Source organism: Myotis nattereri (assembly GCF_964212035.1).
Source record: "Myotis nattereri genome assembly, chromosome: 3".
In the NCBI taxonomy this organism is placed as follows: domain Eukaryota; kingdom Metazoa; phylum Chordata; class Mammalia; order Chiroptera; family Vespertilionidae; genus Myotis; species Myotis nattereri.
Window position 1 is genome coordinate 138506880 of NC_138077.1, and position 14938 is coordinate 138521817.

Here is a 14938-nt window from a genome sequence, read left to right on the forward strand (position 1 = left end):
TCCCGGAGCACCGCATGCCTGCCCTCCAGCAGCAGGTTGTCTTTGTGTGGTTTTCAGGGCAGCCTTCAGGGCCTGGTGGCCTCACTGAGGACCTTCTGGTTGGGCGCAGGGCCTGAGGCCCGCCCGGGTAGGCGGGTGGCTCCCCAGCAAGTCCCACTGCACCAGGTGCACGTGCGCACACCCCTGACCGCGCCCTCCAGGCATGGAGGCTCCACACTGTGCTCAGGGCCTGGGAGTTAAGCAGCGGGGTGGTCCTGATGAGGTAGAGCTGGGCCAGCGTCAGCTTCCTGTGCTGGGCAGAGATGGGGGGGGGGGGGGGAGGCGGCCCAGGCTGGACCCTGGGGGAGGTCCCTAAGGGCAGTTCTCTGCTCTGACCAGCAGGCCCTTTGGGCTCCCCGCCAGGCAGGAGGTCCTGCCCTCCATCTTTGATAGCTGGGAGCCACTGCCAGGGCTTGGTGCACCCCTGCAATTCCAGCAGGGCCCAGCTTCGTGAGGGGAGCCCCAAGTCCTAGTGCCGGTGGCTGAGGCAGCCAAGCAGAGTTTCAACAGGCTGCGGCTGGGGGCTGGGGGCGCCCCCTGGGTGGCGGCCGCTGCCAGCAGCTGCAGGAGGCTGGCCTCAGATTTGGACTTGAGCAGGTGGGGCAGGTGGGGCAGCGGCTGGACAGGGGGGCGGCGGCGGAGGCGGGGCAAGGGCGGGGGTGAAGGGGCCTGTGGTAAATCTAGGGGCCGGGCGATGGCTTCACCACAGCGGCTGTGACAGATGAGGCGGGAGGGACGTCTCATCGGACTGGGAGCTGAAGGGGCTGCCCTCGAACTCGGGAGAGGAGAGCGTCTCCCCGGGCTCCAGCACCACCACGGCCAGGGTCTCCTTGGAGCCGTCCGAGGCGCAGTGCTGGGTGTCCAGGCTGTTGTAGCTTTTGCGCAGGATGGTGCGGGAGCTGGCGGCGAAGTGCTACTCTCCCCACCTCCTCTTCCTCCTCATCTTCCTCCTCATCCTCCTGCTCCTCCTCCTCCTCCTCCAGGCTCTGCAAGTGCTGCTGGCTGCCCGCGTGCTCCTGCACATGCAGCTGCTGCAACTGGTTCTGGGCACTGTAAATGGAGTCCACCCAGCCCCGGCACAGAGCCTGCCCGCTGGCCTGGAATGCGTAGGCCCCCACGGCACTGTGGACTCGTTCAGGTAGATGAGGAGGAAGGAGCCAGGGTCCCGCAGCTCCCGGCACACGATCTTGTCCAGCAGCAGGGGTGGCCTGTTGACCCTGGTCCCCTCAGCCTTCTTCACTGCCTTGGTCACTAAGAGTAGGTCCGTGAAGAGGAAGCAGTACACATCCATCTTGCTGTCCTTTCCCTCCTTCATCCTCAGGCTACCCACATCCTCAAGCTGTCAGCATCAGCTGACGCGTCTCCTCTGGGGAGGCACCTGGGATGGGCACGGTCAGGTCCAGGTGCAGAAATTCCTTCAGGAGCTTGTCCACCTCCTCGTTGCTACCCTCCACCACCTCGTAGGCGTCCATGCTGCTCACCACGGCCGCCAGCTGCTGCCGCTCCTGTCGCTGCCGCATGCACACGTTCACGTGGTGGATGAAGCGCTTCACGGATCTGATCATGGTGATGACGGCCTCCTTGGCACGTGGCTCGTCCCTCTTCCTCGGCACCGACTTGAGCAGCAGCGGTACTTGGTGAGCTGCTGGTGGGGCTTGGCGAGCATGTCGCTCAGCTTCAGCCGCTGGCACTGCTGGTGCTTCTCGGCCCACGTCACGTAGGCCCGGAAGAGGTTGTTGTCGTGCAGCAGGCTGCGAGTGTACTCCATTAAGCCCTCCTCCATGCAGTACCGGATGTAGGGCTTGAAGAGGGAGCCCGACATCTTGAAGCCTTTGAGGAGGTCCTGGGCTGCAGCAGCGCCCGCGTGTGCAGCGCCTTCTCCACCATCGGTGGCATCACGCTGCCCCACAGCCCTCGGTGCAGTCAGGCGATCTCAGGGATATTTCTGAACAGGAGCAGGGCGTGCAGGTGTGGGGAGTCCTCTCCAAGGCGACCCTTCACCCGGGAGTGCTGCTCCATTCACCCTCTCGACCAGCGGGGAGCTGCCCTCGGTGGGTCCGCTGCTCTCGGTGCTGGGGAAGAGGAGGCAGAGGAGACCGAGGCCCTGAAGCAGGAGGAGGCCCCGCCGGCGGCTCCCCAGCACGTCCAGCTGCACCAGGTGCATGTGCACCTGCCCCCACCCACGCCCTCCAGGCCTGCGCGGCTCCACGCTGCGCTCAGGGCTTGGGCAGCGCTCCAGCAGCAGGGGTGGAGGTGTGGGGACTCCTCCCCAGGGTGACCCTTCACCCGGGAGTCCCCGCCGCTCCATTCATCCCCTCGGCCAGCGGGCAGCGCTCTGGGTGGGTCCACTGCTCTGGTGGCAGCGGAGGGCCAGGCCCTGAAGCAGGAGGAGGCCTCAGAAGGCAGGCAAAGAGCCCAGGATGCATGGCGCCCCCGCCACCACACCGCATCCTGCAGGGGCGTGCACCCAGGAGTGCCATGGTTGCGGCAGTGCCACCGACTGGGCTTGGAGGTGAGTCCTCCATGCACAGTCCCAGCGGCCTGCCTGGTGTGGGTAGGGATTTCGGGTCACTTTGAGGGAGTCTCTGGCCTTTCTCTGCTCCTCTCCTGGTGGAGCGGCGGGACTCCAGTGCTGAGGTCAGAGGAGCCGCCTTCCAGCCCCCAGGCCGCTTCTAAGAGTTGGAAGTTGGGCCATCGGCTTCTGCTTAGGAAAGGACCTCTGCACCCCCAGGGTGCATAAACACACAGGGCTTCCATCAGGCTCCGCTGATCCCGGCCGTGAGGCCTCCTGGCTCTGCTGATCCAGGGACTGTGAGGCCTCGGGGCTCCACTGATCCCGGGAGAGAGGCCTCCTGCTGGGCTGGCTTCCAGCTGTTTGGCTTCGCTCCACCGCTTGGAGCCGAGTATGCAAATTAACCGCCATCTTTGTTGGCGGTTAATTTGCATATCACTCTGATTGGCCAATGGGAAGGGTAGTGGAGGTATGGTTAATTACAATGTTTCTCTTTTATTAGATACTAGATGCCCAGTGCAGAAAAATTTGTGCACTGGGGGGGTGGGGAGGGGGGTCCCTCAGCCCGGCCTGTGCCGTCTCTCAGTCTGGGACCCCTCGGGAGATAACAACCTGCTGGCTTAGGCCTGCTTCCGGGTGGCAGAGGGCAGGCCCAATCCCTAGGTGCAGCCCCTGGTCGGGCTCAGAGCAGGGCCGATTGGGGAGTTGGGGTGCCGCCCCCTGTCATGCATAGAGCAGGGTGGATCGGGAGGTTGTGATGCCACCCTCAGTCATGCTCAGGGTAGGGCCAATTGGGGGGTTGGGGCACCGCCCCCGTCACACTCAAGGCAGGGTCGATGGGGAGGTTGTGGTGACAACCCCTGTCACACAAAGAGCAGGGCCGATCAGGGGGTTGGGGAGCTCCCCCCTGTCACACAAAGAGCAGGGCCGATCAGGGGGTTGAGGAGCTCCCCCCTGTCACTCACAGAGTAGGGCCGATAGGGGAGTTGGGGCACCATCCCCTGTCACAAACAGAGCAGGGTGGATCAGGGGGTTGGGGTGCCGCACCCTGTCACACTCAGGGCAGGGCCAATTGGGGAGTAGGGGCACTGCCCCCTGTCAGACACAAGGCAAGGTCGATGGGGAGGTTGCGGTGCCAACCCCTGTCACGCACAAAGCAGGGCCAATCAGGGGGTTGGGGCACTCCCCCCGTCACACACAGAGCAGGGTCGATCAGGGGGTTGGGGAGATCCCCCCTGTAACTCACAGAGTAGGGCTGATAGGGGAGTTGGGGCACTGCCCCCTGTCACACATGGAGTAGGGCGGAACAGGGGTTTGGGGCACCGCACCCTGTCACACTCAGGGCAGGGCCGATGGGGAGGTTATGGCTCTACCCCGTCACACACAGAGCAGGGCCTGTGGGGGGGTGGTTGGGGCACTGCCCTCTATCACCCACAGAGCAGTGCTGATCAGGGAGTTGGGGTGCCGCCACTGTCACACTCAGGGCAGGGCCGATGGGGAGGTTATGGCTCTACCCCATCACACACAGAGCAGGGCCCATGGGGGGGCAGGGGTTGGGGCGCCGCACCCTGTCACACTCAGGGCAGGGCCGATCAGGGGGTTTGGGTACCACAGTCTGTCACACACAGAGCCGCAGGGTGATCAAGGGGTTGGGGCACCTTCCCCTGTCACGAACAGAACAGGGCGGATAGGGAGTTGTGGCCCCGCCCCCTGTCACACACAGAGCCACAGGGCAATCAGGGTGTTTGGCCCCTGTCATGCTGATCCCGGTGCCGGGAGGCATATTACCCTTTTACTATATAGAATAGAGGCCTTGTTCACGGGTGGGGGCCGGCTGGTTTGCCCTTAAGAGTGTCCTGGATCAGGGTGGGGGTCCCCACTGGGGTGCCTGGCCAGCCTGGGTGAGGGAATGATGGCTGTTTGCAGCTGGTCACACCCCCTTCAAGGTGGGGGTCCCCACTGGGGTGCCTGGCCAGTCTGGGTGAGGGGCTGAGGGCTGTTTTCAGGCTGGCGGGTGACTAAAGCTCCCAACCGCTCCTTTTTTTCTTTTTTTTTTTTATACTGGGCCAGCTTTAGCTCTGAGGCTTGGCTCCAGCTCTTAGGCCTCTGCTCCTGAAAGCAGGTATCTGGTTTGTTTGGGTTCTACAATCAAAACACTCTTTCAACTCCAGCTCTGAGATCCCGGCTGGCTGAAAGCAGTTTTCTGGGGTTTGTTTAGATTCTATGTTTGTAACAATGTTTCAAACTCTAAGCTCAGAGGCCGGCAGTGGCAGGAGGGGAATGTTGGAGTCCTCCGTCACTGAAGCAAGCAAGCCTCATGTTCGCTTCAACCTGCCTGGCTGCCGGCAGCCATCTTGGCTGGCAGTTAATTTGCATATCGCTCTGATTAGCCAATGGGAAGGGTAGCAGACATATGGCTAATTACCATGTTTCTCTTTTATTAGATAGGATATATATTGAGGGAGAGAGAGATATTCTATTGAAGAGTTGCCTCACATATGCACCCCAATGGGGGATCGAACCTGCAATCTAGTTATGTGCCCTACAACCTTTTGGTGTACAGAATGACGCAACAACCAACTGAGCCACAGGCCAGGGCTCTCTTTCTTCCTTTGGATCCCACTTCACCCTGCTGCAGTCTTTGGCATTCAAGCAAGCAGGCCCAATTACTCTGGCTTTTCACATTGTTGAGACTCATAAAACAAATAAACTACCCAATATATCTCTTGATAATTTTTTTTTTGTCTTTCGTAGCATAAATTTGAGGCATATTCCCATTCTAGAAGATCTTCTCCCAGGAGTGAGACCAAAGACAAAGACAGTAGATGATGAGATAAAATTCCATCCTACTTTGAAACTGCATTTTCTTGTAGGGGTTTGGTACAGTATGAGGATCAAGTCTATGAGTTAGCAGTGAGAGGAAATAGAATTGGGATTTTATTTTCTAGTATAAAAACAACAACAACAATGAAACAATATATACCACCTGAAATCAAGGAAAGCAAGCAAACCCAAAGACACGAAATCAACAGAAGCAAACAAAATAACAACAATAACAAACTTTGGAAAGCTGATGCCTAAGAAGGCTGGAAGGAAGTCAGGAATGATGTGCAAATGCAAGGCTGGGCTGGGGTGTGCTCACTGTTACTGACTCCCATGCATTGCCAGAGGCAGGGTAAAATCATTCAGTGTTTTTGGAAAGCAACTTGAAAATATGTACCAAAATCCATTACTGTGTTTGAACCTTTAATTAGACTACTCATTCCACATCTGTAAAAGTAGTCTAATTAAATACTAATTCAAAATATGGAAACATAAATCGATTGCTGTATGATTTACAATTGTGGGAGGAAATGGAGCTAACTTACAGGTTCAATAAAAAGAGGATGTCTAAGTAAATCCAATGGCATATTATGAAGGCTTGAAAGATGATAACTGTAAAGACTACAACTTTTAGAAACATGGAAAAGTGCCCTTTCAAAATGCAACTACCCTTTCCTGTACAGTGACCACCAGCTTTATATGGCCTTTGAGCATGGGCGATGGTGTTCACCCAAGCTGAGACATATTGCAATAATTAAAATAGATACTGATTTTAAAGATTTGGTATCAAAAAAATACCCCACTTTATTAGCAATTATAATAATTACTAATAATTATCAGCATAATATATCAATTTTTAGATTGATTACATGTTAAGATGATAGAATTTTTGTATAGTGGTTTAAATAAAATATATCAATACATTTAATTTTACTCATTTCTTTGAAAATTTGAACTTACGTATGTGGCCTCACATTATATTGTTATATTGTTAACCTCTGGTTGAACCCATTGAAGACAGGGTTTTGTTCTTGGTTATGTAAGTCACATGTCCAGAAGAGCACATGGCTCATTATTTGTGCTCATTGAATTTTTGTTAGCCACCTGATAAATGAGTAATTATAATATTTACTTAAAAATATATGTAGATTTTTTTTTATTTTATTTTTTCTTTACCTGCCCTGTGGCTATTGGGAGAAGCTAGCTCCTCTCAGAAAAAAATGGCTGTTTTGGTGTTTGATGTGTACGAAAGATCAAATGCAGGATTCTCGGCTGTTGCTTTTTCACGCCTCCCTGCAATGCTTCCCATCTCAGCCTCTTCTTAGACACCTCAAGTCTGCACCTCCTTTCCTGGACCAAAGCCTCAATTTCAAGATTCCCAAGAACCCACAGGGAGCCAGCGAGTCCGATGCAAAAGCAAAGAGTCATTCATTTCAAACCTAGGTTTGGCTCCCCTGCCACACTCACCGATGCAACAGTAAGCTCCAGTGGCCGAGAGAAACTATCTTCCGGGAAGAAGCTTGCTGAGCACATGGCCAAGTGCCTGGTACGTTGTGCCTTGTTGTGTTGTATTTTGTGCCTTTAAATCAACGCAACAGATCCAAGCAACAGCGGCCTCCTGATCTCCACACGCTCTGTCTGAGGAACAGCTGCTGTGGGTGAAGCCTCCCTCCACCAGCCAGAAGAGCCACAACAGCTGTGAACAGCACCCATCAGAAGACCCGCTAACAACAGAGGAGCAGCTGCTACCACAACCGCCCAAGGAGCAACCACAGCCCGGGGAGCCACTGCCACCTAGGGAGCAGCCACTGAACGACTCAATATCTATATACGTCAGTGAGATCAAACATGGGTAGACAAAGAAATCCCCAAAGGAAAGAAAAGGAGGACTCACCAGAAAAGCAGCTAAGTGATACAGAGGCATACAACATGACAGAAAAAGAATTCAGAATAAGGGTCCTAGAGTGCATACACCGGATGGAGGAAAAAATCGACAACTTATCCAAGAAGCAAGAAGAAACAGATGAAAAAATCGACAACTTAACTAAGACCCAAGAAGAAATGAAGTGCGATATAGCTGCAATAAAGAACACCATTGAAAGTATCAACAGTAGACTAGGAGAAGCGGAAGACCGAATTAGTGAATTAGAAGACAGGGAAGCAAAACACACCCAAACTGTACTTCAGTTGGAGAAAAAAATTAAAAGACAGGAGGAGAGCCTAAGGGAGCTTTGGGACAACATGAAACGAAACAACATATGAATAATAGGGGTGCCAGAACAACAGAAAGAGGAACAAGGATTAGAAAACCTATTGGAAGAAATAATATCAGAAAACTTCCCTGAGGTGGGGAAGAAAAAAGTCACACAAGCCCAGAGAGTCCCAAGCAAGGTGAACCCGAAAAGACCCACACCAAGACACATCATAATTACCATGGCAAATGTTCAGGACAAAGAGAGAATCTTACAGGCTGCAAGAGAGAGACGGAAAGTTACATTCAAGGGATCTCCCATTAGATTATCAAATGATTTCTCAACAGAAACACATCAGGCCAGAAAAGAATGGACGGAAATTTACAAAGTGATGCAAAGCAAAGGACTGAATCCAAGAATACTCTATCCAGCAAGGCTATCATTCAAAATTGAAGGGGAAATAAGAAGCTTCACAGACAAAAAAAGGCTAAGGGAGTTTATCACCACCAAGCCAGCAATGCAAGAAATGCTAAAGGGACTGGTGTAAAAAGAAGAAATAAAAATCCCAGAAAGAAAACAGCCACACACACAAAAAAAGAAATGGCTACAAACAAGTACCTTTCAATAATAACTTTAAATGTAAACGGGCTAAATGCTCCAACCAAAAGATATCGAGTGGCTGAATGGATAAAAAATCATGACCCATACATTTGCTGTCTACAAGAGACCCACCTCATTAGAAAGGACTCACACAGACTGAAAGTGAAGGGATGGAAAAATATCTTTCAGGCTAATGGAAAAGAAAAGAAAGCTGGGGTAGCAATACTTATATCGGACAAAATAGACCTCAAAGTGAAGGCCATAACAAGAGATACGGAAGGCCACTTCATAATACTAAAAGGATCAATACAACAAGAAGATATAACCCTGATAAACATATATGCACCCAATGCAGGAGCACCCAAATACATAAAAAATCTTCTGGAAGATATCAAAGGAGAGATCGACAACAATACAATCATAGTAGGGGACTTTAATACACCACTGTCATCACTGGATAAGTCCTCTAGACAAACAATCAGCAAAGATACAGCAATACTAAATGACTCACTAGATCAGATGGACTTAATAGATATCTTCAGAACACTTCACCCCAGTGCTACGGAATATACATTCTACTCAAGTGCTCATGACACATATTCAAAAATAGACCATATATTGGGTCACAAGCAAAGTATCCCCAAATTCAAGAAGATTGAAATCATAAAAAACGTCTTCGCAGACCACGATGGCATAATATTAGAAATAAACTGCAATAAAAACAACCCAAAATACTCAAACACCTGGAAGCTGAATAGCATGCTATTAAATATTGATTGGGTTACCAATGAAATCAAAGAAGAAATTCAAAACATCCTGGAAACTAATGACAATGAAAACACAACAATCCAAAACCTATGGGACACAATGAAAGCAGTCCTGAGAGGGAAGTTTATAGCTCTACAGGCCTATCTCAAAAAACAAGAAAAAATGGTAGCAAATCAGCTAACTCTACAACTCAAAGAATTAGAAAGAGAGCAACAAGAAAACCCCAGAGTGAGCAGAAGGAAGGAGATAATAAAGATTAGAGCAGAAATAAATAACATAGAGACCAAAAAAATAATACAGAAAATCAATGAAACCAAGAGCTGGTTCTTCGAAAGGATAAACAAGATTGACAAACCTCTAGCCAGACTCACCAAGAAGCAAAGAGAGAGGACCCAAATAAACAAAATCAGAAATGAAAGAGGCGAAATAACAACAGACCCCACAGAAATACAAATGATTGTTAAAAAATACTATGGACAGCTCTACTCCAACAAACTAGACAACCTGGAGGAAATGGACAAATTCCTAGAAAAATACAACATTCCAACACTCAATCAGGAAGAATCTAAAAATCTCAACAGGCCAATAACTATGGAAGAAATTGAAGCAGTCATCAAAAAGCTTCCAGCAAACAAAAGCCCAGGACCAGACGGCTTCACAGGGGAGTTTTACCAAACATTCAAGGAAGAACTAAAACCTATCCTCCTCAGACTACTACAAAAAATTCAAGAGGAAGGAACACTTCCAAGCTCATTCTATGAAGCCAGCATCACCCTAATACCAAAACCAGGTAAAGACAACACAATGAAAGAGAATTACAGGCCAATATCCCTCATGAACATAGATGCTAAAATCCTCAACAAAATCTTAGCAAATCGGATCCAGCAGTACATCAGAAAGATCATACACCATGACCAAGTAGGATTTATCCCAGGGATGCAAGGATGGTACAATATCCGCAAATCAATAAACGTGATACATCACATAAACAAATTGAAAGAAAAAAACCACATGGTCATATCAATTGATGCAGAAAAAGCATTTGACAAAATTCAACACTCATTTTTGATAAAAACTCTCAGCAAGGTGGGAGTAGAAGGATCATACCTCAACATAATAAAAGCCATATATGACAGGCCCACAGCCAACATCATACTCAATGGACAAAAACTTACACCATTTCCCCTAAGAACAGGAACAAGACAGGGATGCCCCCTCTCACCACTCCTGTTCAACATAGTACTGGAAGTGTTAGCCATTGCAATTCGGCAAGAAGAAGAAATAAAAGGCATCCAAATTGGAAAAGAGGAAGTAAAACTGTCCTTATTTGCAGACGACATGATATTATACATACAAAACCCTAGAGACTCCATCAAAAAGCTACTAGACTTAATACATGAATTTGGCAATGTAGCAGGATACAAAATTAACCCCAAGAAATCTGAGGCATTTCTATAATAGTGAACTTTCAGAAAGAGAGATTATAAAAACAATCCCGTTTACCATCGCACCAAAAAAAACTAAGCTACCTAGGAATAATCTTAACTAAAGAGGTAAAAGACCTCTACTCAGAAAACTACAGGACGTTGAAAAAAGATATAGAGGAAGACATAAACAGATGGAAGAACATACCGTGTTCATGGATTGGTAGAATCAACATCATTAAAATGTCCATACTACCCAAAGCAATCTATAAATTCAATGCACTTCCCATTAAAATACCAACGGCATACTTCAGAGATATAGAACGAACTCTCCAAAAATTCATCTGGAATAAAAAAAGACCCCGAATAGCTGCAGCAATCCTGAAAAAGAACAAAGTAGGTGGGATCTCAATACCAGATATCAAGATGTATTACAAAGCCACTGTTCTCAAAACTGCCTGGTACTGGCACAAGAATAGGCATATAGATCAATGGAATAGAATAGAGAGCCCAGAAATCGGCCCGAACCAATATGCTCAATTAATATTTGACAAAGGAGGCAAGAACATACAATGGAGCCAAGATAGTCTCTTCAATAAATGGTGTTGGGAAAATTGGACAGATATATGCAAGAAAATGAAACTAGACCACCAACTTACACCATACACAAAAATAAACTCAAAATGGATAAAGGACTTAAATGTACGACAGGAAACCATAAAAATTCTAGAAGAATCCAAAGGCAACAAAATCTCAGACATATGCCGAAGCAATTTCTTCACTGATACAGCTCCTAGGGCACTTGAAACTAAAGAGAAAATGAACAAATGGGACTACATCAAAATAAAAAGCTTCTGCACAGCAAAAGAAACCATCAACAAAACAACGAGAAAACCCACTGTGTGGGAAAACATATTTGCCAATGTCATATCTGATAAGGGCCTAATCTCCAAAATCTATAGGGAACTCATACAACTTAACAAAAGGAAGATAAACAATCCAATCAAAAAATGGGCAAAGGACCTAAATAGACACCTTTCAAAAGAGGACATTCAGAAAGCCAAGAGACATATGAAAACATGCTCAAAGTCACTAATCATCTGAGAGATGCAAATCAAAACAACAATGAGGTACCATCTCACACCTGTCAGACTGGCTATCATCAACAAATCAGCAAACGACAAGTGCTGGAGAGGATGTGGAGAAAAAGGAACACTTGTGCACTGCTGGTGGGAATGCAGACTGGTGCAGCCACTATGGAAGACAGTATGGAGTTTCCTTTAAAAACTGAAAATGGAACTCCCATTTGACCCTGTGATCCCATTTCTAGGAATACATCCCAAGAAACTAGAAACACCAATCAGAAAAGATATATGCACCCCTATGTTCATAGCAGCACAATTCACCATAGCTAAGATCTGGAAACAGCCTAAGTGCCCATCTGTAGATGAATGGATTAGAAAACTGTGGTACATCTACACGATGGAATACTATGCTGCTCTAAAAAGGAAGGAACTCTTACCATTTGCAACGTCATGGATGGAACTGGAGAGCATTATGCTAAGTGAAATAAGCCAGTCAATGAAGAAAAAATACCACATGATCTCACTCATTCATGGATAATAGAGACCATTATAAACTTTTGAACAATAATAGATACAGAGGCAGAGCTGCCTCAAACAGATTGTCAAACTGCAGCGGGAAGGCCGGGGAGGGTTGGGTGGCAGGAGGTAGGGGGGTAAGAGATCAACTAAAGGACTTGTATGCATGCGTATAAGCATAACCAATGGACATAAGACACTGGGGGATAGGGGAGGCCAGGGTACTGTCTAGGGCGGGGGGATAAAATGGACACATATGTAATACCCTTTGTAATACTTTAAGCAATAAAAAAAAATATATGCAATTGCATGTACATTATTATTACAATTGTAAAATGGTCATATGTAAAAATTATTAGACTTAATAAATTAATTTGGCAATGTAGCGGGATACAAAATTAACTCCCAGAAATCTATGCTATTTTTATATACCAATAGTGAACTTAGAAAAGAGAGATTAAAGAAACAATCCCACTTACCATTGCACCAAAAAAAAAAAGAGAAATACCTAGGAATAAACTTATTTAAGGAGATAAAAGACCTCTACTCAGAAAACTACAGGACACTGAAAAAGGAGATAGAGGAAGTCATAAACAGATGGAAGAACATACTGTGTTCATGGATTGGTAGAATCAACATCATCAAAATGTCCATACTACCCAAAGCAATCTATAGATTCAATTCACTCCCCATTAAAATACCAACGGCATACTTCAGAGATCTGGAACAAACTCTCCAAAAAATACATCTGGAATAAAAAAAGATGCCGAATAGCTGCAGCAATCCTGAGAAGAAAGAACAAAGTAGGAGGGATCTCAATACCAGATATAAAGCTGTATTACAAAGCCACTGTTCTTAAAACAGCTTGGTACTGGCACAAGAACAGACATATAATAGGTCAATGGAATAGAGCAGAGAACCCAGAAATTGACCCAAACCACTATGTTCAATTAATATTTGACAAAGGAGGCAAGAGCATACAATGGAGTAAAGACAGTCTCTTCAATAAATGGTGTTGAGAAAATTGGACAGATACATGCAAAAAAAAAATGAAACTAGACCACCAAATTACACATACACAAAAATAAACTCAAAATGGATAAAGGATTTAAATGTAAGACGGGAAACCATAAAAATATTAGAGGAATCCACAGGCAGCAAAATCTCAGACATATGCTGAAGCAATTTCTTCACTGATACAGCCCCTAGGGCAATGGAAACTAAAGAGAAAATAAATAAATGGGACTACATCAAAATACAAAGCTTCTGCACAGCAAAAGAAACCATCAACAAAACAACAAGAAAGCCCACTGCATGGGAGACCGTATTTGCCAATGTTATCTCCGATAAGGGTTTAATCTCCAACATTTACAGGGAACTCATACAGCTTAACAAAGGAAGATAAACAACCCAATCAAAAAATGGGCAATGGACCTAAATAGATACTTTTCAAAAGAGGACATGCAGAAGGCCAAGAGACATATGAAAACATGCTCAAAGTCACTAATCATCCAAGAGATGCAAATCAAAACAACAATGAGGTGCCATCTCACACCTGTCAGAATGGCTATCATCAACAAATCAACAAATGACAAGTGCTGGCGAGGATGTGGAGAAAAGGAACCCTTGTGCACTGCTGGTGGGAATGCAGACTGGTGTAGCCACTGTGGAGAACAGTATGGAGTTTCCTCAAAAAACTAAATATGGAACTTCCATTTGACCCAGTGATCCCACTTCTAGGAATATATCTCAAGAAACTAGAAACACTAGTCAGAAAGGATATATGCACCCCTATGTTCATAGCAGCAAAATTTACAATAGCTAAAATTTGGAAACAGCCTAAATGCCCATCAGCAGATGAGTGGATTAGAAAACTGTGGTACATCTACACAATAGAATACTATGCTGCGGCAAAAAAGAAGGAATTCTTAACATTTACAACAGCATGGATGGACCTGGAGAGCATTATGCTAAATGAAATAAGTCAGTTGGAGAAAGATAAATATCACATGATCTTACTCATTTGTGCAATATAATGAAGACCATCAACTGATGAACAAAAACAGATCCAGAGACAGAGAGGCATTGATCAGATCATCAAACCTCAGAAGGAAGGCAGGGAGGGTGGGGGTAAGGGGGAGCGATCAACCAAAGGACTTGTATGGATCCATATAAGCATTATAAATGGACACAGACACCAGGGGGGGTGAGGGCATGAGTTGGGAGGGGGGGGCAATGGGGGTATAAGAACACATATGTAATACCTTAATCAATAAAGAAAATAAAATTTAAAAAAAGACAGAAAGGTTATATACAAAACTGGAGAAATTGGTTGTCTTGGAATGATGTGATTATGAGCAATTTATTCCATTTTTGACAGTTTCTTAGAATAATGTTCTTCCTTTTTTTAAAAAAAAAAAAGAATGAAGGCAGGGATCATATTTTTGTTTGCTTTTGGTGGGGAGAGAGACATACACATTAACAAAACCTCCAGAGACACCTGAAAGTTGCTTATTCCACTAATGGGAGGGAGGGTGTGCCTCTTGAGGGGGCTCGGGGTGACCTGTGATTCTTGAGACTTATAGTACTTCTTGCTAACAGCAGCCTGTTCTTGGTTCTGGGTAGAAATCTCTTTGGCCCAGAGCAAGTAAGAATGATTTTATTATCTTCAGCTTCTGCAAGGAGCTGCAGTTATTTTTCAAGGTCAGGTCAGAGAGAGTCTTAAGGATGAGTAATAACAGTCCTCTGAGGGCATTCCATCCTGGCAGCGGTTTATAACCATGTAAAGGTGATAATAAAATAATTCCAAATAAATAAACAGTGGGTACATAAGTGCCCTTAGAGATCAGTAAATCTGAACATGTGAACTGCCAGTGCAAGGAGCAGATAATACTTTTTCTTCTAATGTCCTGATGCATTAGGAGGTGTCAGCATTATTTCAGGGTTTCAGAAGAAAGAAAAAAGAGACTAGTGGCTCTC

At 46.6% G+C, this 14938-nt stretch overlaps 1 pseudogene across 1 annotated transcript; it reads right to left on the reverse strand.

Moving 5' to 3' along the window:
* Positions 1-351: 351 nt before the first annotated feature.
* On the reverse strand, positions 352-1986 carry LOC308515496 (pleckstrin homology domain-containing family G member 5-like; annotated as a pseudogene). The gene has a single exon. The product of its transcript is annotated as a pleckstrin homology domain-containing family G member 5-like (transcript).
* Between the last annotated feature and the right edge of the window lie 12952 nt (positions 1987-14938).